Below are 23,230 nucleotides of genomic sequence, written 5' to 3' on the forward strand. Positions count from 1 at the left end.
GTGATAGAGTCTGCAGGAGCGAAAACTGGGCTTTGCTAGGTAAGAATTTCTCCATTGCTTCCAGGTAGTTTGCAGATTAAGAGGCTGTATGTCAAAGTCTATGTTATAGGGCCAAGGATTCCTGATGGTGTGGCAGGCCTTCTCACCCCTTCAGGGAGTAGTGATACATTAGGCAACTGGACTAGTTGATAAACCTTTGGAATCATTCTCTTTGGCTCTACAACCAATTAGTTCCACACGTCAAGGGAATGTAGCTCAGTGGAAGAGCGCATGCTTTGCATGTATGAGGTCCAGGGTTCAATCCCCTGCATCTCCATGAGCATTATCTATAGATATGGTTGGCTATATTTTAACCTTTCGGGTTGAGCTGACATTCAGACGCTGTGCATTTCTCTCACTCTTTTTGTGCCTTAATAGTGTTGCTTGCAGCTTCTCTTATTGATAGACGATGCTCAGTTTCCGTTCGGTTATACATCGGTCACAATGGTGTCGTGTTTTTGAGCATGTTCACTGCTGCTTTTAACACACGCCTTCGTAACCGAAGATCACCGGTTAGCCATTGGACCATTAAAGTGCTTTGTCAGTTTTCAATTCTGTTTTTGTTCCTTGCAAACTTGACATTCTGGCATGGCTGCTGCTGAAGTATAACTTGCTTCATGGGTTCGTCCTGTTACTGCTTCTGGTGGCCGTATTTGCTGTGCTAGACTCTTTCAGAATTCTAAAGACAACCTTACAAGTGGGGATGTAGCTCAGTGGTAGAGCCCATGCTTCGCCTGTGTGAGGAACTGGCTTCGACCCCCAGCATCTCAATGAAGCATAGCTTGTTTCCTGAATGCCATTGTTTAACACTCAGGTACTCTTGCTTCCTGTTAGGCACCAACAACCAAAAAGTGCTCTTTCCTGGGTGAGTCCCAAACGGCTGTGACTCAACTGTGCAACTTTCTTCCAGTCACCAAGACATGGGTTGCTTCTTCTGTTCTCCTTTTGGTAGCTGCCTATGCAATGCTATTTTGGTTACAGCCTATGGACAGTGTAGAATCGGTAGAATTGGTATCAATTCACGGGTCAGAACAGTGTTGTGATTTTGAGCATGTTCCAGCCATTTCCACACACTTCCGCTGTCGGAGTTACCACATGCCCTCATAGGTTTGTGTGTGGTTCAAATTTAAGCACTCTCTCTTTTCTACGGCATGGTGGCCAAGTGGTAAGGCGTTGGTCTCGTAAACCGAAGATCATGGGTTCGATCCCCGTTCGTGCCTTTAAGGAAAGTGGACCGAAGGGTCTATAATGTCCATTCACTACCAAAATATCTGCTTCCAGTTTTGTCCTTGTACAAGAGACCTCTGTATGTGATCAAGCACTCGTCTGACTCTCAAAGAAGCAGCTGAAATGGCCTGGTGGAAAGGTGCTTACCTTTTAAATGGCAGACAACGGGAACATCTACATCCATTTCTAATGTGACCTCTACCTTTGTTTTGAGTATTTCAATGATCTTTACTGAGTTTACCATCAGGTTTCCATGTGATAGAGTCTGCAGGAGCGAAAACTGGGCTTTGCTAGGTAAGAATTTCTCCATTGCTTCCAGGTAGTTTGCAGATTAAGAGGCTGTATGTCAAAGTCTATGTTATAGGGCAGGGGTACTCAACTGGCGGACCGCGGTCCGGATCCGGACCCGAACGCAGTCCTGTCCGGACCCAATCTCATTCCTGATTAACTGGATACGGACTAAAACAAAACCGTAGCATTTATTTCAGGGCTATTGAAAAAACACTCCGTCACGAGTGTTACGTTCGCCACCCCGCTCAACAACAAGCCTGCCTGGTTGACGCTTCGCGAGCGGCGCGAGGGTCCGCGTGGCGAAAATGACGTAATCGCTGTGGCTCCGCGTGTGCGTGAGTGTCTCGCGCGCTGTCGGTTCGAGAGGTCGTGCACCTCTCGAATTTTGTAACTTCGCGCCGCGCTTCAGCGCAATGAACAAAGTCACTTTTTCAGGGTTCATACACCTTTATAAGGTGGAATTCAAGCACTTGTACGCCACTTTCAAGGTTCATTTCAATATTTCCCAGCATGTTAAACATAATTAAGTAAAAAAAAAAACGCCCAATCTTCACGTCTTCGCGTTCTCTCATGTTTCGTCCTGGAATTACAAGAGGCTCGTAGGCCTATTTGTTAACTTAATACAAGAGAACTATTCAGTCAGACAGATATTTGTTGTGAAACCAAGTAGTTACAATTTCAAGCATTTTAAAGTACTTTAACCTAAATTCCAGCACTTTTCAACACCCCCCCCCCCCCACCCCCCCCGCCGCCGCTCAACAACTTACGTTCGCCACCCCCGCCGCACCGGACCTCAGGTCACAGGTATCTGCCAAAACTGGACCGCAGACAAATTTAGTTGAGTACGCCTGTTATAGGGCCAAGGATTCCTGATGGTGTGGCAGGCCTTCTCACCCCTTCAGGGAGTAGTGATACATTAGGCAACTGGACTAGTTGATAAACCTTTGGAATCATTCTCTTTGGCTCTACAACCAATTAGTTCCACACGTCAAGGGGATGTAGCTCAGTGGAAGAGCGCATGCTTTGCATGTATGAGGTCCAGGGTTCAATCCCCTGCATCTCCATGAGCATTATCTATAGATATGGTTGGCTATATTTTAACCTTTCGGGTTGAGCTGACATTCAGACGCTGTGCATTTCTCTCACTCTTTTTGTGCCTTAATAGTGTTGCTTGCAGCTTCTCTTATTGATAGACGATGCTCAGTTTCCGTTCGGTTATACATCGGTCACAATGGTGTCGTGTTTTTGAGCATGTTCACTGCTGCTTTTAACACACGCCTTCGTAACCGAAGATCACCGGTTAGCCATTGGACCATTAAAGTGCTTTGTCAGTTTTCAATTCTGTTTTTGTTCCTTGCAAACTTGACATTCTGGCATGGCTGCTGCTGAAGTATAACTTGCTTCATGGGTTCGTCCTGTTACTGCTTCTGGTGGCCGTATTTGCTGTGCTAGACTCTTTCAGAATTCTGAAGACAACCTTACAAGTGGGGATGTAGCTCAGTGGTAGAGCCCATGCTTCGCCTGTGTGAGGAACTGGCTTCGACCCCCAGCATCTCAATGAAGCATAGCTTGTTTCCTGAATGCCATTGTTTAACACTCAGGTACTCTTGCTTCCTGTTAGGCCCCAACAACCAAAAAGTGCTCTTTCCTGGGTGAGTCCCAAACGGCTGTGACTCAACTGTGCAACTTTCTTCCAGTCACCAAGACATGGGTTGCTTCTTCTGTTCTCCTTTTGGTAGCTGCCTATGCAATGCTATTTTGGTTACAGCCTATGGACAGTGTAGAATCGGTAGAATTGGTATCAATTCACGGGTCAGAACAGTGTTGTGATTTTGAGCATGTTCCAGCCATTTCCACACACTTCCGCTGTCGGAGTTACCACATGCCCTCATCGGTTTGTGTGTGGTTCAAATTTAAGCACTCTCTCTTTTCTACGGCATGGTGGCCAAGTGGTAAGGCGTCGGTCTCGTAAACCGAAGATCATGGGTTCGATCCCCGTTCGTGCCTTTAAGGAAAGTGGACCGAAGGGTCTATAATGTCCATTCACTACCAAAATATCTGCTTCCAATTATGTCCTTGTACAAGAGACCTCTGTATGTGATCAAGCACTCGTCTGACTCTCAAAGAAGCAGCTGAAATGGCCTGGTGGAAAGGTGCTTACCTTTTAAATGGCAGACAACGGGAACATCTACATCCATTTCTAATGTGACCTCTACCTTTGTTTTGAGTATTTCAATGATCTTTACTGAGTTTACCATCAGGTTTCCATGTGATAGAGTCTGCAGGAGCGAAAACTGGGCTTTGCTAGGTAAGAATTTCTCCATTGCTTCCAGGTAGTTTGCAGATTAAGAGGCTGTATGTCAAAGTCTATGTTATAGGGCCAAGGATTCCTGATGGTGTGGCAGGCCTTCTCACCCCTTCAGGGAGTAGTGATACATTAGGCAACTGGACTAGTTGATAAACCTTTGGAATCATTCTCTTTGGCTCTACAACCAATTAGTTCCACACGTCAAGGGAATGTAGCTCAGTGGAAGAGCGCATGCTTTGCATGTATGAGGTCCAGGGTTCAATCCCCTGCATCTCCATGAGCATTATCTATAGATATGGTTGGCTATATTTTAACCTTTCGGGTTGAGCTGACATTCAGACGCTGTGCATTTCTCTCACTCTTTTTGTGCCTTAATATTGTTGCTTGCAGCTTCTCTTATTGATAGACGATGCTCAGTTTCCGTTCGGTTATACATCGGTCACAATGGTGTCGTGTTTTTGAGCATGTTCACTGCTGCTTTTAACACATGCCTTCGTAACCGAAGATCACCGGTTAGCCATTGGACCATTAAAGTGCTTTGTCAGTTTTCAATTCTGTTTTTGTTCCTTGCAAACTTGACATTCTGGCATGGCTGCTGCTGAAGTATAACTTGCTTCATGGGTTCGTCCTGTTACTGCTTCTGGTGGCCGTATTTGCTGTGCTAGACTCTTTCAGAATTCTAAAGACAACCTTACAAGTGGGGATGTAGCTCAGTGGTAGAGCCCATGCTTCGCCTGTGTGAGGAACTGGCTTCGACCCCCAGCATCTCAATGAAGCATAGCTTGTTTCCTGAATGTCATTGTTTAACACTCAGGTACTCTTGCTTCCTGTTAGGCCCCAACAACCAAAAAGTGCTCTTTCCTGGGTGAGTCCCAAACGGCTGTGACTCAACTGTGCAACTTTCTTCCAGTCACCAAGACATGGGTTGCTTCTTCTGTTCTCCTTTTGGTAGCTGCCTATGCAATGCTATTTTGGTTACAGCCTATGGACAGTGTAGAATCGGTAGAATTGGTATCAATTCACGGGTCAGAACAGTGTTGTGATTTTGAGCATGTTCCAGCCATTTCCACACACTTCCGCTGTCGGAGTTACCACATGCCCTCATAGGTTTGTGTGTGGTTCAAATTTAAGCACTCTCTCTTTTCTACGGCATGGTGGCCAAGTGGTAAGGCGTTGGTCTCGTAAACCGAAGATCATGGGTTCGATCCCCGTTCGTGCCTTTAAGGAAAGTGGACCGAAGGGTCTATAATGTCCATTCACTACCAAAATATCTGCTTCCAATTTTGTCCTTGTACAAGAGACCTCTGTATGTGATCAAGCACTCGTCTGACTCTCAAAGAAGCAGCTGAAATGGCCTGGTGGAAAGGTGCTTACCTTTTAAATGGCAGACAACGGGAACATCTACATCCATTTCTAATGTGACCTCTACCTTTGTTTTGAGTATTTCAATGATCTTTACTGAGTTTACCATCAGGTTTCCATGTGATAGAGTCTGCAGGAGCGAAAACTGGGCTTTGCTAGGTAAGAATTTCTCCATTGCTTCCAGGTAGTTTGCAGATTAAGAGGCTGTATGTCAAAGTCTATGTTATAGGGCAGGGGTACCCAACTGGCGGACCGCGATCCGGATCCGGACCCGAACGCAGTCCTGTCCGGACCCAATCTCATTCCTGATTAACTGGATACGGACTAAAACAAAACCGTAGCATTTATTTCAGGGCTATTGAAAAAACACTCCGTCACGAGTGTTACGTTCGCCACCCCGCTCAACAACAAGCCTGCCTGGTTGACGCTTCGCGAGCGGCGCGAGGGTCCGCGTGGCAAAAATGACGTAATCGCTGTGGCTCCGCGTGTGCGTGAGTGTCTCGCGCGCTGTCGGTTCGAGAGGTCGTGCACCTCTCGAATTTTGTAACTTCGCGCCGCGCTTCAGCGCAATGAACAAAGTCACTTTTTCAGGGTTCATACACCTTTATAAGGTGGAATTCAAGCACTTGTACGCCACTTTCAAGGTTCATTTCAATATTTCCCAGCATGTTAAACATAATTAAGTAAAAAAAAAAACGCCCAATCTTCACGTCTTCGCGTTCTCTCATGTTTCGTCCTGGAATTACAAGAGGCTCGTAGGCCTATTTGTTAACTTAATACAAGAGAACTATTCAGTCAGACAGATATTTGTTGTGAAACCAAGTAGTTACAATTTCAAGCATTTTAAAGTACTTTAACCTAAATTCCAGCACTTTTCAACACCCCCCCCCCCCCCCCCCCCCCCCCCCCCCCCGCCGCCGCTCAACAACTCACGTTCGCCACCCCCGCCGCACCGGACCTCAGGTCACAGGTATCTGCCAAAACTGGACCGCAGACAAATTTAGTTGAGTACGCCTGTTATAGGGCCAAGGATTCCTGATGGTGTGGCAGGCCTTCTCACCCCTTCAGGGAGTAGTGATACATTAGGCAACTGGACTAGTTGATAAACCTTTGGAATCATTCTCTTTGGCTCTACAACCAATTAGTTCCACACGTCAAGGGGATGTAGCTCAGTGGAAGAGCGCATGCTTTGCATGTATGAGGTCCAGGGTTCAATCCCCTGCATCTCCATGAGCATTATCTATAGATATGGTTGGCTATATTTTAACCTTTCGGGTTGAGCTGACATTCAGACGCTGTGCATTTCTCTCACTCTTTTTGTGCCTTAATAGTGTTGCTTGCAGCTTCTCTTATTGATAGACGATGCTCAGTTTCCGTTCGGTTATACATCGGTCACAATGGTGTCGTGTTTTTGAGCATGTTCACTGCTGCTTTTAACACACGCCTTCGTAACCGAAGATCACCGGTTAGCCATTGGACCATTAAAGTGCTTTGTCAGTTTTCAATTCTGTTTTTGTTCCTTGCAAACTTGACATTCTGGCATGGCTGCTGCTGAAGTATAACTTGCTTCATGGGTTCGTCCTGTTACTGCTTCTGGTGGCCGTATTTGCTGTGCTAGACTCTTTCAGAATTCTGAAGACAACCTTACAAGTGGGGATGTAGCTCAGTGGTAGAGCCCATGCTTCGCCTGTGTGAGGAACTGGCTTCGACCCCCAGCATCTCAATGAAGCATAGCTTGTTTCCTGAATGCCATTGTTTAACACTCAGGTACTCTTGCTTCCTGTTAGGCCCCAACAACCAAAAAGTGCTCTTTCCTGGGTGAGTCCCAAACGGCTGTGACTCAACTGTGCAACTTTCTTCCAGTCACCAAGACATGGGTTGCTTCTTCTGTTCTCCTTTTGGTAGCTGCCTATGCAATGCTATTTTGGTTACAGCCTATGGACAGTGTAGAATCGGTAGAATTGGTATCAATTCACGGGTCAGAACAGTGTTGTGATTTTGAGCATGTTCCAGCCATTTCCACACACTTCCGCTGTCGGAGTTACCACATGCCCTCATCGGTTTGTGTGTGGTTCAAATTTAAGCACTCTCTCTTTTCTACGGCATGGTGGCCAAGTGGTAAGGCGTCGGTCTCGTAAACCGAAGATCATGGGTTCGATCCCCGTTCGTGCCTTTAAGGAAAGTGGACCGAAGGGTCTATAATGTCCATTCACTACCAAAATATCTGCTTCCAATTATGTCCTTGTACAAGAGACCTCTGTATGTGATCAAGCACTCGTCTGACTCTCAAAGAAGCAGCTGAAATGGCCTGGTGGAAAGGTGCTTACCTTTTAAATGGCAGACAACGGGAACATCTACATCCATTTCTAATGTGACCTCTACCTTTGTTTTGAGTATTTCAATGATCTTTACTGAGTTTACCATCAGGTTTCCATGTGATAGAGTCTGCAGGAGCGAAAACTGGGCTTTGCTAGGTAAGAATTTCTCCATTGCTTCCAGGTAGTTTGCAGATTAAGAGGCTGTATGTCAAAGTCTATGTTATAGGGCCAAGGATTCCTGATGGTGTGGCAGGCCTTCTCACCCCTTCAGGGAGTAGTGATACATTAGGCAACTGGACTAGTTGATAAACCTTTGGAATCATTCTCTTTGGCTCTACAACCAATTAGTTCCACACGTCAAGGGAATGTAGCTCAGTGGAAGAGCGCATGCTTTGCATGTATGAGGTCCAGGGTTCAATCCCCTGCATCTCCATGAGCATTATCTATAGATATGGTTGGCTATATTTTAACCTTTCGGGTTGAGCTGACATTCAGACGCTGTGCATTTCTCTCACTCTTTTTGTGCCTTAATAGTGTTGCTTGCAGCTTCTCTTATTGATAGACGATGCTCAGTTTCCGTTCGGTTATACATCGGTCACAATGGTGTCGTGTTTTTGAGCATGTTCACTGCTGCTTTTAACACATGCCTTCGTAACCGAAGATCACCGGTTAGCCATTGGACCATTAAAGTGCTTTGTCAGTTTTCAATTCTGTTTTTGTTCCTTGCAAACTTGACATTCTGGCATGGCTGCTGCTGAAGTATAACTTGCTTCATGGGTTCGTCCTGTTACTGCTTCTGGTGGCCGTATTTGCTGTGCTAGACTCTTTCAGAATTCTAAAGACAACCTTACAAGTGGGGATGTAGCTCAGTGGTAGAGCCCATGCTTCGCCTGTGTGAGGAACTGGCTTCGACCCCCAGCATCTCAATGAAGCATAGCTTGTTTCCTGAATGCCATTGTTTAACACTCAGGTACTCTTGCTTCCTGTTAGGCCCCAACAACCAAAAAGTGCTCTTTCCTGGGTGAGTCCCAAACGGCTGTGACTCAACTGTGCAACTTTCTTCCAGTCACCAAGACATGGGTTGCTTCTTCTGTTCTCCTTTTGGTAGCTGCCTATGCAATGCTATTTTGGTTACAGCCTATGGACAGTGTAGAATCGGTAGAATTGGTATCAATTCACGGGTCAGAACAGTGTTGTGATTTTGAGCATGTTCCAGCCATTTCCACACACTTCCGCTGTCGGAGTTACCACATGCCCTCATAGGTTTGTGTGTGGTTCAAATTTAAGCACTCTCTCTTTTCTACGGCATGGTGGCCAAGTGGTAAGGCGTTGGTCTCGTAAACCGAAGATCATGGGTTCGATCCCCGTTCGTGCCTTTAAGGAAAGTGGACCGAAGGGTCTATAATGTCCATTCACTACCAAAATATCTGCTTCCAATTTTGTCCTTGTACAAGAGACCTCTGTATGTGATCAAGCACTCGTCTGACTCTCAAAGAAGCAGCTGAAATGGCCTGGTGGAAAGGTGCTTACCTTTTAAATGGCAGACAACGGGAACATCTACATCCATTTCTAATGTGACCTCTACCTTTGTTTTGAGTATTTCAATGATCTTTACTGAGTTTACCATCAGGTTTCCATGTGATAGAGCCTGCAGGAGCGAAAACTGGGCTTTGCTAGGTAAGAATTTCTCCATTGCTTCCAGGTAGTTTGCAGATTAAGAGGCTGTATGTCAAAGTCTATGTTATAGGGCCAAGGATTCCTGATGGTGTGGCAGGCCTTCTCACCCCTTCAGGGAGTAGTGATACATTAGGCAACTGGACTAGTTGATAAACCTTTGGAATCATTCTCTTTGGCTCTACAACCAATTAGTTCCACACGTCAAGGGAATGTAGCTCAGTGGAAGAGCGCATGCTTTGCATGTATGAGGTCCAGGGTTCAATCCCCTGCATCTCCATGAGCATTATCTATAGATATGGTTGGCTATATTTTAACCTTTCGGGTTGAGCTGACATTCAGACGCTGTGCATTTCTCTCACTCTTTTTGTGCCTTAATAGTGTTGCTTGCAGCTTCTCTTATTGATAGACGATGCTCAGTTTCCGTTCGGTTATACATCGGTCACAATGGTGTCGTGTTTTTGAGCATGTTCACTGCTGCTTTTAACACATGCCTTCGTAACCGAAGATCACCGGTTAGCCATTGGACCATTAAAGTGCTTTGTCAGTTTTCAATTCTGTTTTTGTTCCTTGCAAACTTGACATTCTGGCATGGCTGCTGCTGAAGTATAACTTGCTTCATGGGTTCGTCCTGTTACTGCTTCTGGTGGCCGTATTTGCTGTGCTAGACTCTTTCAGAATTCTAAAGACAACCTTACAAGTGGGGATGTAGCTCAGTGGTAGAGCCCATGCTTCGCCTGTGTGAGGAACTGGCTTCGACCCCCAGCATCTCAATGAAGCATAGCTTGTTTCCTGAATGCCATTGTTTAACACTCAGGTACTCTTGCTTCCTGTTAGGCCCCAACAACCAAAAAGTGCTCTTTCCTGGGTGAGTCCCAAACGGCTGTGACTCAACTGTGCAACTTTCTTCCAGTCACCAAGACATGGGTTGCTTCTTCTGTTCTCCTTTTGGTAGCTGCCTATGCAATGCTATTTTGGTTACAGCCTATGGACAGTGTAGAATCGGTAGAATTGGTATCAATTCACGGGTCAGAACAGTGTTGTGATTTTGAGCATGTTCCAGCCATTTCCACACACTTCCGCTGTCGGAGTTACCACATGCCCTCATAGGTTTGTGTGTGGTTCAAATTTAAGCACTCTCTCTTTTCTACGGCATGGTGGCCAAGTGGTAAGGCGTTGGTCTCGTAAACCAAAGATCATGGGTTCGATCCCCGTTCGTGCCTTTAAGGAAAGTGGACCGAAGGGTCTATAATGTCCATTCACTACCAAAATATCTGCTTCCAATTTTGTCCTTGTACAAGAGACCTCTGTATGTGATCAAGCACTCGTCTGACTCTCAAAGAAGCAGCTGAAATGGCCTGGTGGAAAGGTGCTTACCTTTTAAATGGCAGACAACGGGAACATCTACATCCATTTCTAATGTGACCTCTACCTTTGTTTTGAGTATTTCAATGATCTTTACTGAGTTTACCATCAGGTTTCCATGTGATAGAGTCTGCAGGAGCGAAAACTGGGCTTTGCTAGGTAAGAATTTCTCCATTGCTTCCAGGTAGTTTGCAGATTAAGAGGCTGTATGTCAAAGTCTATGTTATAGGGCAGGGGTACTCAACTGGCGGACCGCGGTCCGGATCCGGACCCGAACGCAGTCCTGTCCGGACCCAATCTCATTCCTGATTAACTGGATACGGACTAAAACAAAACCGTAGCATTTATTTCAGGGCTATTGAAAAAACACTCCGTCACGAGTGTTACGTTCGCCACCCCGCTCAACAACAAGCCTGCCTGGTTGACGCTTCGCGAGCGGCGCGAGGGTCTGCGTGGCGAAAATGACGTAATCGCTGTGGCTCCGCGTGTGCGTGAGTGTCTCGTGCGCTGTCGGTTCGAGAGGTCGTGCACCTCTCGAATTTTGTAACTTCGCGCCGCGCTTCAGCGCAATGAACAAAGTCACTTTTTCAGGGTTCATACACCTTTATAAGGTGGAATTCAAGCACTTGTACGCCACTTTCAAGGTTCATTTCAATATTTCCCAGCATGTTAAACATAATTAAGTAAAAAAAAAAACGCCCAATCTTCACGTCTTCGCGTTCTCTCATGTTTCGTCCTGGAATTACAAGAGGCTCGTAGGCCTATTTGTTAACTTAATACAAGAGAACTATTCAGTCAGACAGATATTTGTTGTGAAACCAAGTAGTTACAATTTCAAGCATTTTAAAGTACTTTAACCTAAATTCCAGCACTTTTCAACACCCCCCCCCCCCACCCCCCCCGCCGCCGCTCAACAACTTACGTTCGCCACCCCCGCCGCACCGGACCTCAGGTCACAGGTATCTGCCAAAACTGGACCGCAGACAAATTTAGTTGAGTACGCCTGTTATAGGGCCAAGGATTCCTGATGGTGTGGCAGGCCTTCTCACCCCTTCAGGGAGTAGTGATACATTAGGCAACTGGACTAGTTGATAAACCTTTGGAATCATTCTCTTTGGCTCTACAACCAATTAGTTCCACACGTCAAGGGGATGTAGCTCAGTGGAAGAGCGCATGCTTTGCATGTATGAGGTCCAGGGTTCAATCCCCTGCATCTCCATGAGCATTATCTATAGATATGGTTGGCTATATTTTAACCTTTCGGGTTGAGCTGACATTCAGACGCTGTGCATTTCTCTCACTCTTTTTGTGCCTTAATAGTGTTGCTTGCAGCTTCTCTTATTGATAGACGATGCTCAGTTTCCGTTCAGTTATACATCGGTCACAATGGTGTCGTGTTTTTGAGCATGTTCACTGCTGCTTTTAACACACGCCTTCGTAACCGAAGATCACCGGTTAGCCATTGGACCATTAAAGTGCTTTGTCAGTTTTCAATTCTGTTTTTGTTCCTTGCAAACTTGACATTCTGGCATGGCTGCTGCTGAAGTATAACTTGCTTCATGGGTTCGTCCTGTTACTGCTTCTGGTGGCCGTATTTGCTGTGCTAGACTCTTTCAGAATTCTGAAGACAACCTTACAAGTGGGGATGTAGCTCAGTGGTAGAGCCCATGCTTCGCCTGTGTGAGGAACTGGCTTCGACCCCCAGCATCTCAATGAAGCATAGCTTGTTTCCTGAATGCCATTGTTTAACACTCAGGTACTCTTGCTTCCTGTTAGGCCCCAACAACCAAAAAGTGCTCTTTCCTGGGTGAGTCCCAAACGGCTGTGACTCAACTGTGCAACTTTCTTCCAGTCACCAAGACATGGGTTGCTTCTTCTGTTCTCCTTTTGGTAGCTGCCTATGCAATGCTATTTTGGTTACAGCCTATGGACAGTGTAGAATCGGTAGAATTGGTATCAATTCACGGGTCAGAACAGTGTTGTGATTTTGAGCATGTTCCAGCCATTTCCACACACTTCCGCTGTCGGAGTTACCACATGCCCTCATCGGTTTGTGTGTGGTTCAAATTTAAGCACTCTCTCTTTTCTACGGCATGGTGGCCAAGTGGTAAGGCGTCGGTCTCGTAAACCGAAGATCATGGGTTCGATCCCCGTTCGTGCCTTTAAGGAAAGTGGACCGAAATGTCCATTCACTACCAAAATATCTGCTTCCAATTTTGTCCTTGTACAAGAGACCTCTGTATGTGATCAAGCACTCGTCTGACTCTCAAAGAAGCAGCTGAAATGGCCTGGTGGAAAGGTGCTTACCTTTTAAATGGCAGACAACGGGAACATCTACATCCATTTCTAATGTGACCTCTACCTTTGTTTTGAGTATTTCAATGATCTTTACTGAGTTTACCATCAGGTTTCCATGTGATAGAGTCTGCAGGAGCGAAAACTGGGCTTTGCTAGGTAAGAATTTCTCCATTGCTTCCAGGTAGTTTGCAGATTAAGAGGCTGTATGTCAAAGTCTATGTTATAGGGCCAAGGATTCCTGATGGTGTGGCAGGCCTTCTCACCCCTTCAGGGAGTAGTGATACATTAGGCAACTGTAGACTAGTTGATAAACCTTTGGAATCATTCTCTTTGGCTCTACAACCAATTAGTTCCACACGTCAAGGGGATGTAGCTCAGTGGAAGAGCGCATGCTTTGCATGTATGAGGTCCAGGGTTCAATCCCCTGCATCTCCATGAGCATTATCTGTAGATATGGTTGGCTATATTTTAACCTTTCGGGTTGAGCTGACATTCAGACGCTGTGCATTTCTCTCACTCTTTTTGTGCCTTAATAGTGTTGCTTGCAGCTTCTCTTATTGATAGACGATGCTCAGTTTCCGTTCGGTTATACATAGGTCACAATGGTGTCGTGATTTTGAGCATGTTCCTGCCATTTCCTCACATTTCCGCTGTCGGAGTTACCACATGTCCTCATAAGTTTGTGTGTGGTTCAAATTTAAGGACTCTCTCTTTTCTATGGCATGGTGGCCAAGTGGTAAGGCGTCGGTCTCGTAAACTGAAGATCACGGGTTCGATCCCCGTTCGTGCCTTTAAGGAAAGTGGACCGAACGGTCTATAATGTCCATTCACTACTAAAATATCTGCTTCCAATTTTGTCCTTGTACAAGAGACCTCTGTATGTGATCAAGCACTCGTCTGACTCTCAAAGAAGCAGCTGAAATGGCCTGGCGGAAAGGTGCTTACCTTTTAAATGGCAGACAACGGGAACATCTACATCCATTTCTAATGTCACCTCTACCTTTGTTTTGAGTATTTCAATGATCTTTACTGAGTTTACCATCAGGTTTCCATGTGATAGAGTCTGCAGGAGCGAAAACTGGGCTTTGCTAGGTAAGAATTTCTCCATTGCTTCCAGGTAGTTTGCAGATTAAGAGGCTGTATGTCAAAGTCTATGTTATAGGGCCAAGGATTCCTGATGGTGTGGCAGGCCTTCTCACCCCTTCAGGGAGTAGTGATACATTAGGCAACTGTAGACTAGTTGATAAACCTTTGGAATCATTCTCTTTGGCTCTACAACCAATTAGTTCCACATGTCAAGGGGATGTAGCTCAGTGGAAGAGCGCATGCTTTGCATGTATGAGGTCCAGGGTTCAATCCCCTCCATCTCCATGAGCATTGTCTATAGATATTGTTGGCTATATTTTAACCTTTCGGGTTGAGCTGACATTCAGACGCTGTGCATTTCTCTTACCCTTTTCGTGCCTTAATAGTGTTGCTTGCAGCTTCTCTTATTGATAGACGATGCTCAGTTTCCGTTCGGTTATACATCGGTCACAATGGTGTCGTGTTTTTGAGCATGTTCACTGCTGCTTTTAACACATGCCTTCGTAACCGAAGATCACCGGTTAGCCATTGGACCATTAAAGTGCTTTGTCAGTTTTCAATTCTGTTTTTGTTCCTTGCAAACTTGACATTCTGGCATGGCTGCTGCTGAAGTATAACTTGCTTCATGGGTTTGTCCTGTTACTGCTTCTGGTGGCTGTATTTGCTGTGCTAGACTCTTTCAGAATTCTGAAGACAACCTTACAAGTGGGGATGTAGCTCAGTGGTAGAGCGCATGCTTCGCCTGTGTGAGGAACTGGCTTCGACCCCCAGCATCTCAATGAAGCATAGCTTGTTTCCTGAATGCCATTGTTTAACACTCAGGTACTCTTGCTTCCTGTTAGGCCCCAACAACCAAAAAGTGCTCTTTCCTGGGTGAGTCCCAAACGGCTGTGACTCAACTGTGCAACTTTCTTCCAGTCACCAAGACATGGGTTGCTTCTTCTGTTCTCCTTTTGGTAGCTGCCTATGCAATGCTATTTTGGTTACAGCCTATGGACAGTGTAGAATCGGTAGAATTGGTATCAATTCACGGGTCAGAACAGTGTTGTGATTTTGAGCATGTTCCAGCCATTTCCACACACTTCCGCTGTCTGAGTTACCACATGCCCTCATAGGTTTGTGTGTGGTTCAAATTTAAGCACTCACTCTTTTCTATGGCATGGTGGCCAAGTGGTAAGGCGTCGGTCTCGTAAACCGAAGATCACGGGTTAGATCCCCGTTCGTGCCTTTAAGGAAAGTGGACCGAACGGTCTATAATGTCCGTTCACTACCAAAATATCTGCTTCCAATTTTGTCCTTGTACAAGAGACCTCTGTATGTTATCAAGCACTCGTCTGACTCTCAAAGAAGCAGCTGAAATGTCCTGGCGGAAAGGTGCTTACCTTTTAAATGGCAGACAACAGGAACATCTACCTCCATTTCTAATGTGACCTCTACCTTTGTTTTGAGTATTTCAATGATCTTTACTGAGTTTACCATCAGGTTTCCATGTGATAGAGTCTGCAGGAGCGAAAACTGGGCTTTGCTAGGTAAGAATTTCTCCATTGCTTCCAGGTAGTTTGCAGATTAAGAGGCTGTATGTCAAAGTCTATGTTATAGGGCCAAGGATTCCTGATGGTGTGGCAGGCCTTCTCACCCCTTCAGGGAGTAGTGATACATTAGGCAACTGTAGACTAGTTGATAAACCTTTGGAATCATTCTCTTTGGCTCTACAACCAATTAGTTCCACACGTCAAGGGGATGTAGCTCAGTGGAAGAGCGCATGCTTTGCATGTATGAGGTCCAGGGTTCAATCCCCTGCATCTCCATGAGCATTATCTATAGATATGGTTGGCTATATTTTAACCTTTCGGGTTGAGCTGACATTCAGACGCTGTGCATTTCTCTCACTCTTTTTGTGCCTTAATAGTGTTGCTTGCAGCTTCTCTTATTGATAGACGATGCTCAGTTTCCGTTCGGTTATACATAGGTCACAATGGTGTCGTGATTTTGAGCATGTTCCTGCCATTTCCTCACATTTCCGCTGTCGGAGTTACCACATGTCCTCATAAGTTTGTGTGTGGTTCAAATTTAAGGACTCTCTCTTTTCTATGGCATGGTGGCCAAGTGGTAAGGCGTCGGTCTCGTAAACCGAAGATCACGGGTTCGATCCCCGTTCGTGCCTTTAAGGAAAGTGGACCGAACGGTCTATAATGTCCATTCACTACTAAAATATCTGCTTCCAATTTTGTCCTTGTACAAGAGACCTCTGTATGTGATCAAGCACTCATCTGACTCTCAAAGAAGCAGCTGAAATGGCCTGGCGGAAAGGTGCTTACCTTTTAAATGGCAGACAACGGGAACATCTACATCCATTTCTAATGTGACCTCTACCTTTATTTTGAGTATTTCAATGATCTTTACTGAGTTTACCATCAGGTTTCCATGTGATAGAGTCTGCAGGAGCGAAAACTGGGCTTTGCTAGGTAAGAATTTCTCCATTGCTTCCAGGTAGGTTGCAGATTAAGAGGCTGTATGTCAAAGTCTATGTTATAGGGCCAAGTATTCCTGATGGTGTGGCAGGCCTTCTCACCCCTTCAGGGAGTAGTGATACATTAGGCAACTGTAGACTAGTTGATAAACCTTTGGAATCATTCTCTTTGGCTCTACAACCAATTAGTTCCACATGTCAAGGGGATGTAGCTCAGTGGAAGAGCGCATGCTTTGCATGTATGAGGTCCAGGGTTCAATCCCCTGCATCTCCATGAGCATTGTCTATAGATATTGTTGGCTATATTTTAACCTTTCGGGTTGAGCTGACATTCAGACGCTGTGCATTTCTCTTACCCTTTTCGTGCCTTAATAGTGTTGCTTGCAGCTTCTCTTATTGATAGACGATGCTCAGTTTCCGTTCGGTTATACATCGGTCACAATGGTGTCGTGTTTTTGAGCATGTTCACTGCTGCTTTTAACACATGCCTTCGTAACCGAAGATCACCGGTTAGCCATTGGACCATTAAAGTGCTTTGTCAGTTTTCAATTCTGTTTTTGTTCCTTGCAAACTTGACATTCTGGCATGGCTGCTGCTGAAGTATAACTTGCTTCATGGGTTTGTCCTGTTACTGCTTCTGGTGGCTGTATTTGCTGTGCTAGACTCTTTCAGAATTCTGAAGACAACCTTACAAGTGGGGATGTAGCTCAGTGGTAGAGCGCATGCTTCGCCTGTGTGAGGAACTGGCTTCGACCCCCAGCATCTCAATGAAGCATAGCTTGTTTCCTGAATGCCATTGTTTAACACTCAGGTACTCTTGCTTCCTGTTAGGCCCCAACAACCAAAAAGTGCTCTTTCCTGGGTGAGTCCCAAACGGCTGTGACTCAACTGTGCAACTTTCTTCCAGTCACCAAGACATGGGTTGCTTCTTCTGTTCTCCTTTTGGTAGCTGCCTATGCAATGCTATTTTGGTTACAGCCTATGGACAGTGTAGAATCGGTAGAATTGGTATCAATTCACGGGTCAGAACAGTGTTGTGATTTTGAGCATGTTCCAGCCATTTCCACACACTTCCGCTGTCGGAGTTACCACATGCCCTCATAGGTTTGTGTGTGGTTCAAATTTAAGCACTCACTCTTTTCTATGGCATGGTGGCCAAGTGGTAAGGCGTCGGTCTCGTAAACCGAAGATCACGGGTTAGATCCCCGTTCGTGCCTTTAAGGAAAGTGGACCGAACGGTCTATAATGTCCGTTCACTACCAAAATATCTGCTTCCAATTTTGTCCTTGTACAAGAGACCTCTGTATGTTATCAAGCACTCGTCTGACTCTCAAAGAAGCAGCTGAAATGTCCTGGCGGAAAGGTGCTTACCTTTTAAATGGCAGACAACGGGAACATCTACCTCCATTTCTAATGTGACCTCTACCTTTGTTTTGAGTATTTCAATGATCTTTACTGAGTTTACCATCAGGTTTCCATGTGATAGAGTCTGCAGGAGCGAAAACTGGGCTTTGCTAGGTAAGAATTTCTCCATTGCTTCCAGGTAGTTTGCAGATTAAGAGGCTGTATGTCAAAGTCTATGTTATAGGGCCAAGGATTCCTGATGGTGTGGCAGGCCTTCTCACCCCTTCAGGGAGTAGTGATACATTAGGCAACTGTAGACTAGTTGATAAACCTTTGGAATCATTCTCTTTGGCTCTACAACCAATTAGTTCCACACGTCAAGGGGATGTAGCTCAGTGGAAGAGCGCATGCTTTGCATGTATGAGGTCCAGGGTTCAATCCCCTGCATCTCCATGAGCATTATCTATAGATATGGTTGGCTATATTTTAACCTTTCGGGTTGAGCTGACATTCAGACGCTGTGCATTTCTCTCACTCTTTTTGTGCCTTAAATAGTGTTGCTTGCAGCTTCTCTTATTGATAGACGATGCTCAGTTTCCGTTCGGTTATACATAGGTCACAATGGTGTCGTGATTTTGAGCATGTTCCTGCCATTTCCTCACATTTCCGCTGTCGGAGTTACCACATGTCCTCATAAGTTTGTGTGTGGTTCAAATTTAAGGACTCTCTCTTTTCTATGGCATGGTGGCCAAGTGGTAAGGCGTCGGTCTCGTAAACCGAAGATCACGGGTTCGATCCCCGTTCGTGCCTTTAAGGAAAGTGGACCGAACGGTCTATAATGTCCATTCACTACTAAAATATCTGCTTCCAATTTTGTCCTTGTACAAGAGACCTCTGTATGTGATCAAGCACTCATCTGACTCTCAAAGAAGCAGCTGAAATGGCCTGGCGGAAAGGTGCTTACCTTTTAAATGGCAGACAACGGGAACATCTACATCCATTTCTAATGTGACCTCTACCTTTATTTTGAGTATTTCAATGATCTTTACTGAGTTTACCATCAGGTTTCCATGTGATAGAGTCTGCAGGAGCGAAAACTGGGCTTTGCTAGGTAAGAATTTCTCCATTGCTTCCAGGTAGGTTGCAGATTAAGAGGCTGTATGTCAAAGTCTATGTTATAGGGCCAAGTATTCCTGATGGTGTGGCAGGCCTTCTCACCCCTTCAGGGAGTAGTGATACATTAGGCAACTGTAGACTAGTTGATAAACCTTTGGAATCATTCTCTTTGGCTCTACAACCAATTAGTTCCACATGTCAAGGGGATGTAGCTCAGTGGAAGAGCGCATGCTTTGCATGTATGAGGTCCAGGGTTCAATCCCCTGCATCTCCATGAGCATTGTCTATAGATATTGTTGGCTATATTTTAACCTTTCGGGTTGAGCTGACATTCAGACGCTGTGCATTTCTCTTACCCTTTTCGTGCCTTAATAGTGTTGCTTGCAGCTTCTCTTATTGATAGACGATGCTCAGTTTCCGTTCGGTTATACATCGGTCACAATGGTGTCGTGTTTTTGAGCATGTTCACTGCTGCTTTTAACACATGCCTTCGTAACCGAAGATCACCGGTTAGCCATTGGACCATTAAAGTGCTTTGTCAGTTTTCAATTCTGTTTTTGTTCCTTGCAAACTTGACATTCTGGCATGGCTGCTGCTGAAGTATAACTTGCTTCATGGGTTTGTCCTGTTACTGCTTCTGGTGGCTGTATTTGCTGTGCTAGACTCTTTCAGAATTCTGAAGACAACCTTACAAGTGGGGATGTAGCTCAGTGGTAGAGCGCATGCTTCGCCTGTGTGAGGAACTGGCTTCGACCCCCAGCATCTCAATGAAGCATAGCTTGTTTCCTGAATGCCATTGTTTAACACTCAGGTACTCTTGCTTCCTGTTAGGCCCCAACAACCAAAAAGTGCTCTTTCCTGGGTGAGTCCCAAACGGCTGTGACTCAACTGTGCAACTTTCTTCCAGTCACCAAGACATGGGTTGCTTCTTCTGTTCTCCTTTTGGTAGCTGCCTATGCAATGCTATTTTGGTTACAGCCTATGGACAGTGTAGAATCGGTAGAATTGGTATCAATTCACGGGTCAGAACAGTGTTGTGATTTTGAGCATGTTCCAGCCATTTCCACACACTTCCGCTGTCGGAGTTACCACATGCCCTCATAGGTTTGTGTGTGGTTCAAATTTAAGCACTCACTCTTTTCTATGGCATGGTGGCCAAGTGGTAAGGCGTCGGTCTCGTAAACCGAAGATCACGGGTTAGATCCCCGTTCGTGCCTTTAAGGAAAGTGGACCGAACGGTCTATAATGTCCGTTCACTACCAAAATATCTGCTTCCAATTTTGTCCTTGTACAAGAGACCTCTGTATGTTATCAAGCACTCGTCTGACTCTCAAAGAAGCAGCTGAAATGTCCTGGCGGAAAGGTGCTTACCTTTTAAATGGCAGACAACGGGAACATCTACCTCCATTTCTAATGTGACCTCTACCTTTGTTTTGAGTATTTCAATGATCTTTACTGAGTTTACCATCAGGTTTCCATGTGATAGAGTCTGCAGGAGCGAAAACTGGGCTTTGCTAGGTAAGAATTTCTCCATTGCTTCCAGGTAGTTTGCAGATTAAGAGGCTGTATGTCAAAGTCTATGTTATAGGGCCAAGGATTCCTGATGGTGTGGCAGGCCTTCTCACCCCTTCAGGGAGTAGTGATACATTAGGCAACTGTAGACTAGTTGATAAACCTTTGGAATCATTCTCTTTGGCTCTACAACCAATTAGTTCCACACGTCAAGGGGATGTAGCTCAGTGGAAGTGCGCATGCTTTGCATGTATGAGGTCCAGGGTTCAATCCCCTGCATCTCCATGAGCATTATCTATAGATATGGTTGGCTATATTTTAACCTTTCGGGTTGAGCTGACATTCAGACGCTGTGCATTTCTCTCACTCTTTTTGTGCCTTAATAGTGTTGCTTGCAGCTTCTCTTATTGATAGACGATGCTCAGTTTCCGTTCGGTTATACATAGGTCACAATGGTGTCGTGATTTTGAGCATGTTCCTGCCATTTCCTCACATTTCCGCTGTCGGAGTTACCACATGTCCTCATAAGTTTGTGTGTGGTTCAAATTTAAGGACTCTCTCTTTTCTATGGCATGGTGGCCAAGTGGTAAGGCGTCGGTCTCGTAAACCGAAGATCACGGGTTCGATCCCCGTTCGTGCCTTTAAGGAAAGTGGACCGAACGGTCTATAATGTCCATTCACTACTAAAATATCTGCTTCCAATTTTGTCCTTGTACAAGAGACCTCTGTATGTGATCAAGCACTCGTCTGACTCTCAAAGAAGCAGCTGAAATGGCCTGGCGGAAAGGTGCTTACCTTTTAAATGGCAGACAACGGGAACATCTACATCCATTTCTAATGTGACCTCTACCTTTATTTTGAGTATTTCAATGATCTTTACTGAGTTTACCATCAGGTTTCCATGTGATAGAGTCTGCAGGAGCGAAAACTGGGCTTTGCTAGGTAAGAATTTCTCCATTGCTTCCAGGTAGGTTGCAGATTAAGAGGCTGTATGTCAAAGTCTATGTTATAGGGCCAAGTATTCCTGATGGTGTGGCAGGCCTTCTCACCCCTTCAGGGAGTAGTGATACATTAGGCAACTGTAGACTAGTTGATAAACCTTTGGAATCATTCTCTTTGGCTCTACAACCAATTAGTTCCACATGTCAAGGGGATGTAGCTCAGTGGAAGAGCGCATGCTTTGCATGTATGAGGTCCAGGGTTCAATCCCCTGCATCTCCATGAGCATTGTCTATAGATATTGTTGGCTATATTTTAACCTTTCGGGTTGAGCTGACATTCAGACGCTGTGCATTTCTCTTACCCTTTTCGTGCCTTAATAGTGTTGCTTGCAGCTTCTCTTATTGATAGATGATGCTCAGTTTCCGTTCGGTTATACATCGGTCACAATGGTGTCGTGTTTTTGAGCATGTTCACTGCTGCTTTTAACACATGCCTTCGTAACCGAAGATCACCGGTTAGCCATTGGACCATTAAAGTGCTTTGTCAGTTTTCAATTCTGTTTTTGTTCCTTGCAAACTTGACATTCTGGCATGGCTGCTGCTGAAGTATAACTTGCTTCATGGGTTTGTCCTGTTACTGCTTCTGGTGGCTGTATTTGCTGTGCTAGACTCTTTCAGAATTCTGAAGACAACCTTACAAGTGGGGATGTAGCTCAGTGGTAGAGCGCATGCTTCGCCTGTGTGAGGAACTGGCTTCGACCCCCAGCATCTCAATGAAGCATAGCTTGTTTCCTGAATGCCATTGTTTAACACTCAGGTACTCTTGCTTCCTGTTAGGCCCCAACAACCAAAAAGTGCTCTTTCCTGGGTGAGTCCCAAACGGCTGTGACTCAACTGTGCAACTTTCTTCCAGTCACCAAGACATGGGTTGCTTCTTCTGTTCTCCTTTTGGTAGCTGCCTATGCAATGCTATTTTGGTTACAGCCTATGGACAGTGTAGAATCGGTAGAATTGGTATCAATTCACGGGTCAGAACAGTGTTGTGATTTTGAGCATGTTCCTGCCATTTCCTCACATTTCCGCTGTCGGAGTTACCACATGTCCTCATAAGTTTGTGTGTGGTTCAAATTTAAGGACTCTCTCTTTTCTATGGCATGGTGGCCAAGTGGTAAGGCGTCGGTCTCGTAAACCGAAGATCACGGGTTCGATCCCCGTTCGTGCCTTTAAGGAAAGTGGACCGAACGGTCTATAATGTCCATTCACTACTAAAATATCTGCTTCCAATTTTGTCCTTGTACAAGAGACCTCTGTATGTGATCAAGCACTCGTCTGACTCTCAAAGAAGCAGCTGAAATGGCCTGGCGGAAAGGTGCTTACCTTTTAAATGGCAGACAACGGGAACATCTACATCCATTTCTAATGTGACCTCTACCTTTATTTTGAGTATTTCAATGATCTTTACTGAGTTTACCATCAGGTTTCCATGTGATAGAGTCTGCAGGAGCGAAAACTGGGCTTTGCTAGGTAAGAATTTCTCCATTGCTTCCAGGTAGTTTGCAGATTAAGAGGCTGTATGTCAAAGTCTATGTTATAGGGCCAAGGATTCCTGATGGTGTGGCAGGCCTTCTCACCCCTTCAGGGAGTAGTGATACATTAGGCAACTGTAGACTAGTTGATAAACCTTTGGAATCATTCTCTTTGGCTCTACAACCAATTAGTTCCACACGTCAAGGGGATGTAGCTCAGTGGAAGAGCGCATGCTTTGCATGTATGAGGTCCAGGGTTCAATCCCCTGCATCTCCATGAGCATTATCTATAGATATGGTTGGCTATATTTTAACCTTTCGGGTTGAGCTGACATTCAGACGCTGTGCATTTC

The 23,230-nt window shown here is 45.3% G+C and overlaps 31 non-coding genes across 31 annotated transcripts; all 31 read left to right on the forward strand.

The window, feature by feature from the left end:
• The first annotated feature begins 244 nt into the window (after positions 1-244).
• Positions 245-316, forward strand: trnaa-ugc (transfer RNA alanine (anticodon UGC)). The gene has a single exon. It is a non-coding gene; the product is annotated as a tRNA-Ala (tRNA).
• Positions 317-1,187: 871 nt separating this feature from the next.
• trnat-cgu (transfer RNA threonine (anticodon CGU)) lies at positions 1,188-1,259 on the forward strand. The gene has a single exon. It is a non-coding gene; the product is annotated as a tRNA-Thr (tRNA).
• A 1,290-nt stretch (positions 1,260-2,549) lies between these two features.
• Positions 2,550-2,621, forward strand: trnaa-ugc (transfer RNA alanine (anticodon UGC)). The gene has a single exon. It is a non-coding gene; the product is annotated as a tRNA-Ala (tRNA).
• Positions 2,622-3,492: 871 nt separating this feature from the next.
• trnat-cgu (transfer RNA threonine (anticodon CGU)) lies at positions 3,493-3,564 on the forward strand. Its single transcript has one exon. It is a non-coding gene; the product is annotated as a tRNA-Thr (tRNA).
• A 506-nt stretch (positions 3,565-4,070) lies between these two features.
• On the forward strand, positions 4,071-4,142 carry trnaa-ugc (transfer RNA alanine (anticodon UGC)). The gene has a single exon. It is a non-coding gene; the product is annotated as a tRNA-Ala (tRNA).
• Positions 4,143-5,013: 871 nt separating this feature from the next.
• trnat-cgu (transfer RNA threonine (anticodon CGU)) lies at positions 5,014-5,085 on the forward strand. The gene has a single exon. It is a non-coding gene; the product is annotated as a tRNA-Thr (tRNA).
• A 1,300-nt stretch (positions 5,086-6,385) lies between these two features.
• trnaa-ugc (transfer RNA alanine (anticodon UGC)) lies at positions 6,386-6,457 on the forward strand. Its single transcript has one exon. It is a non-coding gene; the product is annotated as a tRNA-Ala (tRNA).
• Positions 6,458-7,328: 871 nt separating this feature from the next.
• trnat-cgu (transfer RNA threonine (anticodon CGU)) lies at positions 7,329-7,400 on the forward strand. Its single transcript has one exon. It is a non-coding gene; the product is annotated as a tRNA-Thr (tRNA).
• A 506-nt stretch (positions 7,401-7,906) lies between these two features.
• trnaa-ugc (transfer RNA alanine (anticodon UGC)) lies at positions 7,907-7,978 on the forward strand. Its single transcript has one exon. It is a non-coding gene; the product is annotated as a tRNA-Ala (tRNA).
• Positions 7,979-8,849: 871 nt separating this feature from the next.
• On the forward strand, positions 8,850-8,921 carry trnat-cgu (transfer RNA threonine (anticodon CGU)). Its single transcript has one exon. It is a non-coding gene; the product is annotated as a tRNA-Thr (tRNA).
• Positions 8,922-9,427: 506 nt separating this feature from the next.
• Positions 9,428-9,499, forward strand: trnaa-ugc (transfer RNA alanine (anticodon UGC)). The gene has a single exon. It is a non-coding gene; the product is annotated as a tRNA-Ala (tRNA).
• An 871-nt stretch (positions 9,500-10,370) lies between these two features.
• On the forward strand, positions 10,371-10,442 carry trnat-cgu (transfer RNA threonine (anticodon CGU)). Its single transcript has one exon. It is a non-coding gene; the product is annotated as a tRNA-Thr (tRNA).
• Positions 10,443-11,731: 1,289 nt separating this feature from the next.
• On the forward strand, positions 11,732-11,803 carry trnaa-ugc (transfer RNA alanine (anticodon UGC)). Its single transcript has one exon. It is a non-coding gene; the product is annotated as a tRNA-Ala (tRNA).
• An 871-nt stretch (positions 11,804-12,674) lies between these two features.
• On the forward strand, positions 12,675-12,746 carry trnat-cgu (transfer RNA threonine (anticodon CGU)). The gene has a single exon. It is a non-coding gene; the product is annotated as a tRNA-Thr (tRNA).
• Positions 12,747-13,245: 499 nt separating this feature from the next.
• trnaa-ugc (transfer RNA alanine (anticodon UGC)) lies at positions 13,246-13,317 on the forward strand. Its single transcript has one exon. It is a non-coding gene; the product is annotated as a tRNA-Ala (tRNA).
• A 284-nt stretch (positions 13,318-13,601) lies between these two features.
• On the forward strand, positions 13,602-13,673 carry trnat-cgu (transfer RNA threonine (anticodon CGU)). The gene has a single exon. It is a non-coding gene; the product is annotated as a tRNA-Thr (tRNA).
• A 508-nt stretch (positions 13,674-14,181) lies between these two features.
• On the forward strand, positions 14,182-14,253 carry trnaa-ugc (transfer RNA alanine (anticodon UGC)). Its single transcript has one exon. It is a non-coding gene; the product is annotated as a tRNA-Ala (tRNA).
• Positions 14,254-15,124: 871 nt separating this feature from the next.
• Positions 15,125-15,196, forward strand: trnat-cgu (transfer RNA threonine (anticodon CGU)). The gene has a single exon. It is a non-coding gene; the product is annotated as a tRNA-Thr (tRNA).
• Positions 15,197-15,704: 508 nt separating this feature from the next.
• On the forward strand, positions 15,705-15,776 carry trnaa-ugc (transfer RNA alanine (anticodon UGC)). Its single transcript has one exon. It is a non-coding gene; the product is annotated as a tRNA-Ala (tRNA).
• A 284-nt stretch (positions 15,777-16,060) lies between these two features.
• Positions 16,061-16,132, forward strand: trnat-cgu (transfer RNA threonine (anticodon CGU)). Its single transcript has one exon. It is a non-coding gene; the product is annotated as a tRNA-Thr (tRNA).
• A 508-nt stretch (positions 16,133-16,640) lies between these two features.
• trnaa-ugc (transfer RNA alanine (anticodon UGC)) lies at positions 16,641-16,712 on the forward strand. Its single transcript has one exon. It is a non-coding gene; the product is annotated as a tRNA-Ala (tRNA).
• Positions 16,713-17,583: 871 nt separating this feature from the next.
• trnat-cgu (transfer RNA threonine (anticodon CGU)) lies at positions 17,584-17,655 on the forward strand. Its single transcript has one exon. It is a non-coding gene; the product is annotated as a tRNA-Thr (tRNA).
• A 508-nt stretch (positions 17,656-18,163) lies between these two features.
• trnaa-ugc (transfer RNA alanine (anticodon UGC)) lies at positions 18,164-18,235 on the forward strand. Its single transcript has one exon. It is a non-coding gene; the product is annotated as a tRNA-Ala (tRNA).
• Positions 18,236-18,520: 285 nt separating this feature from the next.
• Positions 18,521-18,592, forward strand: trnat-cgu (transfer RNA threonine (anticodon CGU)). Its single transcript has one exon. It is a non-coding gene; the product is annotated as a tRNA-Thr (tRNA).
• Positions 18,593-19,100: 508 nt separating this feature from the next.
• trnaa-ugc (transfer RNA alanine (anticodon UGC)) lies at positions 19,101-19,172 on the forward strand. The gene has a single exon. It is a non-coding gene; the product is annotated as a tRNA-Ala (tRNA).
• An 871-nt stretch (positions 19,173-20,043) lies between these two features.
• On the forward strand, positions 20,044-20,115 carry trnat-cgu (transfer RNA threonine (anticodon CGU)). The gene has a single exon. It is a non-coding gene; the product is annotated as a tRNA-Thr (tRNA).
• Positions 20,116-20,623: 508 nt separating this feature from the next.
• trnaa-ugc (transfer RNA alanine (anticodon UGC)) lies at positions 20,624-20,695 on the forward strand. Its single transcript has one exon. It is a non-coding gene; the product is annotated as a tRNA-Ala (tRNA).
• Positions 20,696-20,979: 284 nt separating this feature from the next.
• trnat-cgu (transfer RNA threonine (anticodon CGU)) lies at positions 20,980-21,051 on the forward strand. The gene has a single exon. It is a non-coding gene; the product is annotated as a tRNA-Thr (tRNA).
• A 508-nt stretch (positions 21,052-21,559) lies between these two features.
• trnaa-ugc (transfer RNA alanine (anticodon UGC)) lies at positions 21,560-21,631 on the forward strand. The gene has a single exon. It is a non-coding gene; the product is annotated as a tRNA-Ala (tRNA).
• An 871-nt stretch (positions 21,632-22,502) lies between these two features.
• trnat-cgu (transfer RNA threonine (anticodon CGU)) lies at positions 22,503-22,574 on the forward strand. The gene has a single exon. It is a non-coding gene; the product is annotated as a tRNA-Thr (tRNA).
• A 508-nt stretch (positions 22,575-23,082) lies between these two features.
• On the forward strand, positions 23,083-23,154 carry trnaa-ugc (transfer RNA alanine (anticodon UGC)). The gene has a single exon. It is a non-coding gene; the product is annotated as a tRNA-Ala (tRNA).
• The last annotated feature ends 76 nt before the right edge of the window (positions 23,155-23,230 follow it).

This window comes from Brachyhypopomus gauderio, unplaced genomic scaffold (genome assembly GCF_052324685.1).
Source record: "Brachyhypopomus gauderio isolate BG-103 unplaced genomic scaffold, BGAUD_0.2 sc191, whole genome shotgun sequence".
Lineage (NCBI taxonomy): Eukaryota > Metazoa > Chordata > Actinopteri > Gymnotiformes > Hypopomidae > Brachyhypopomus > Brachyhypopomus gauderio.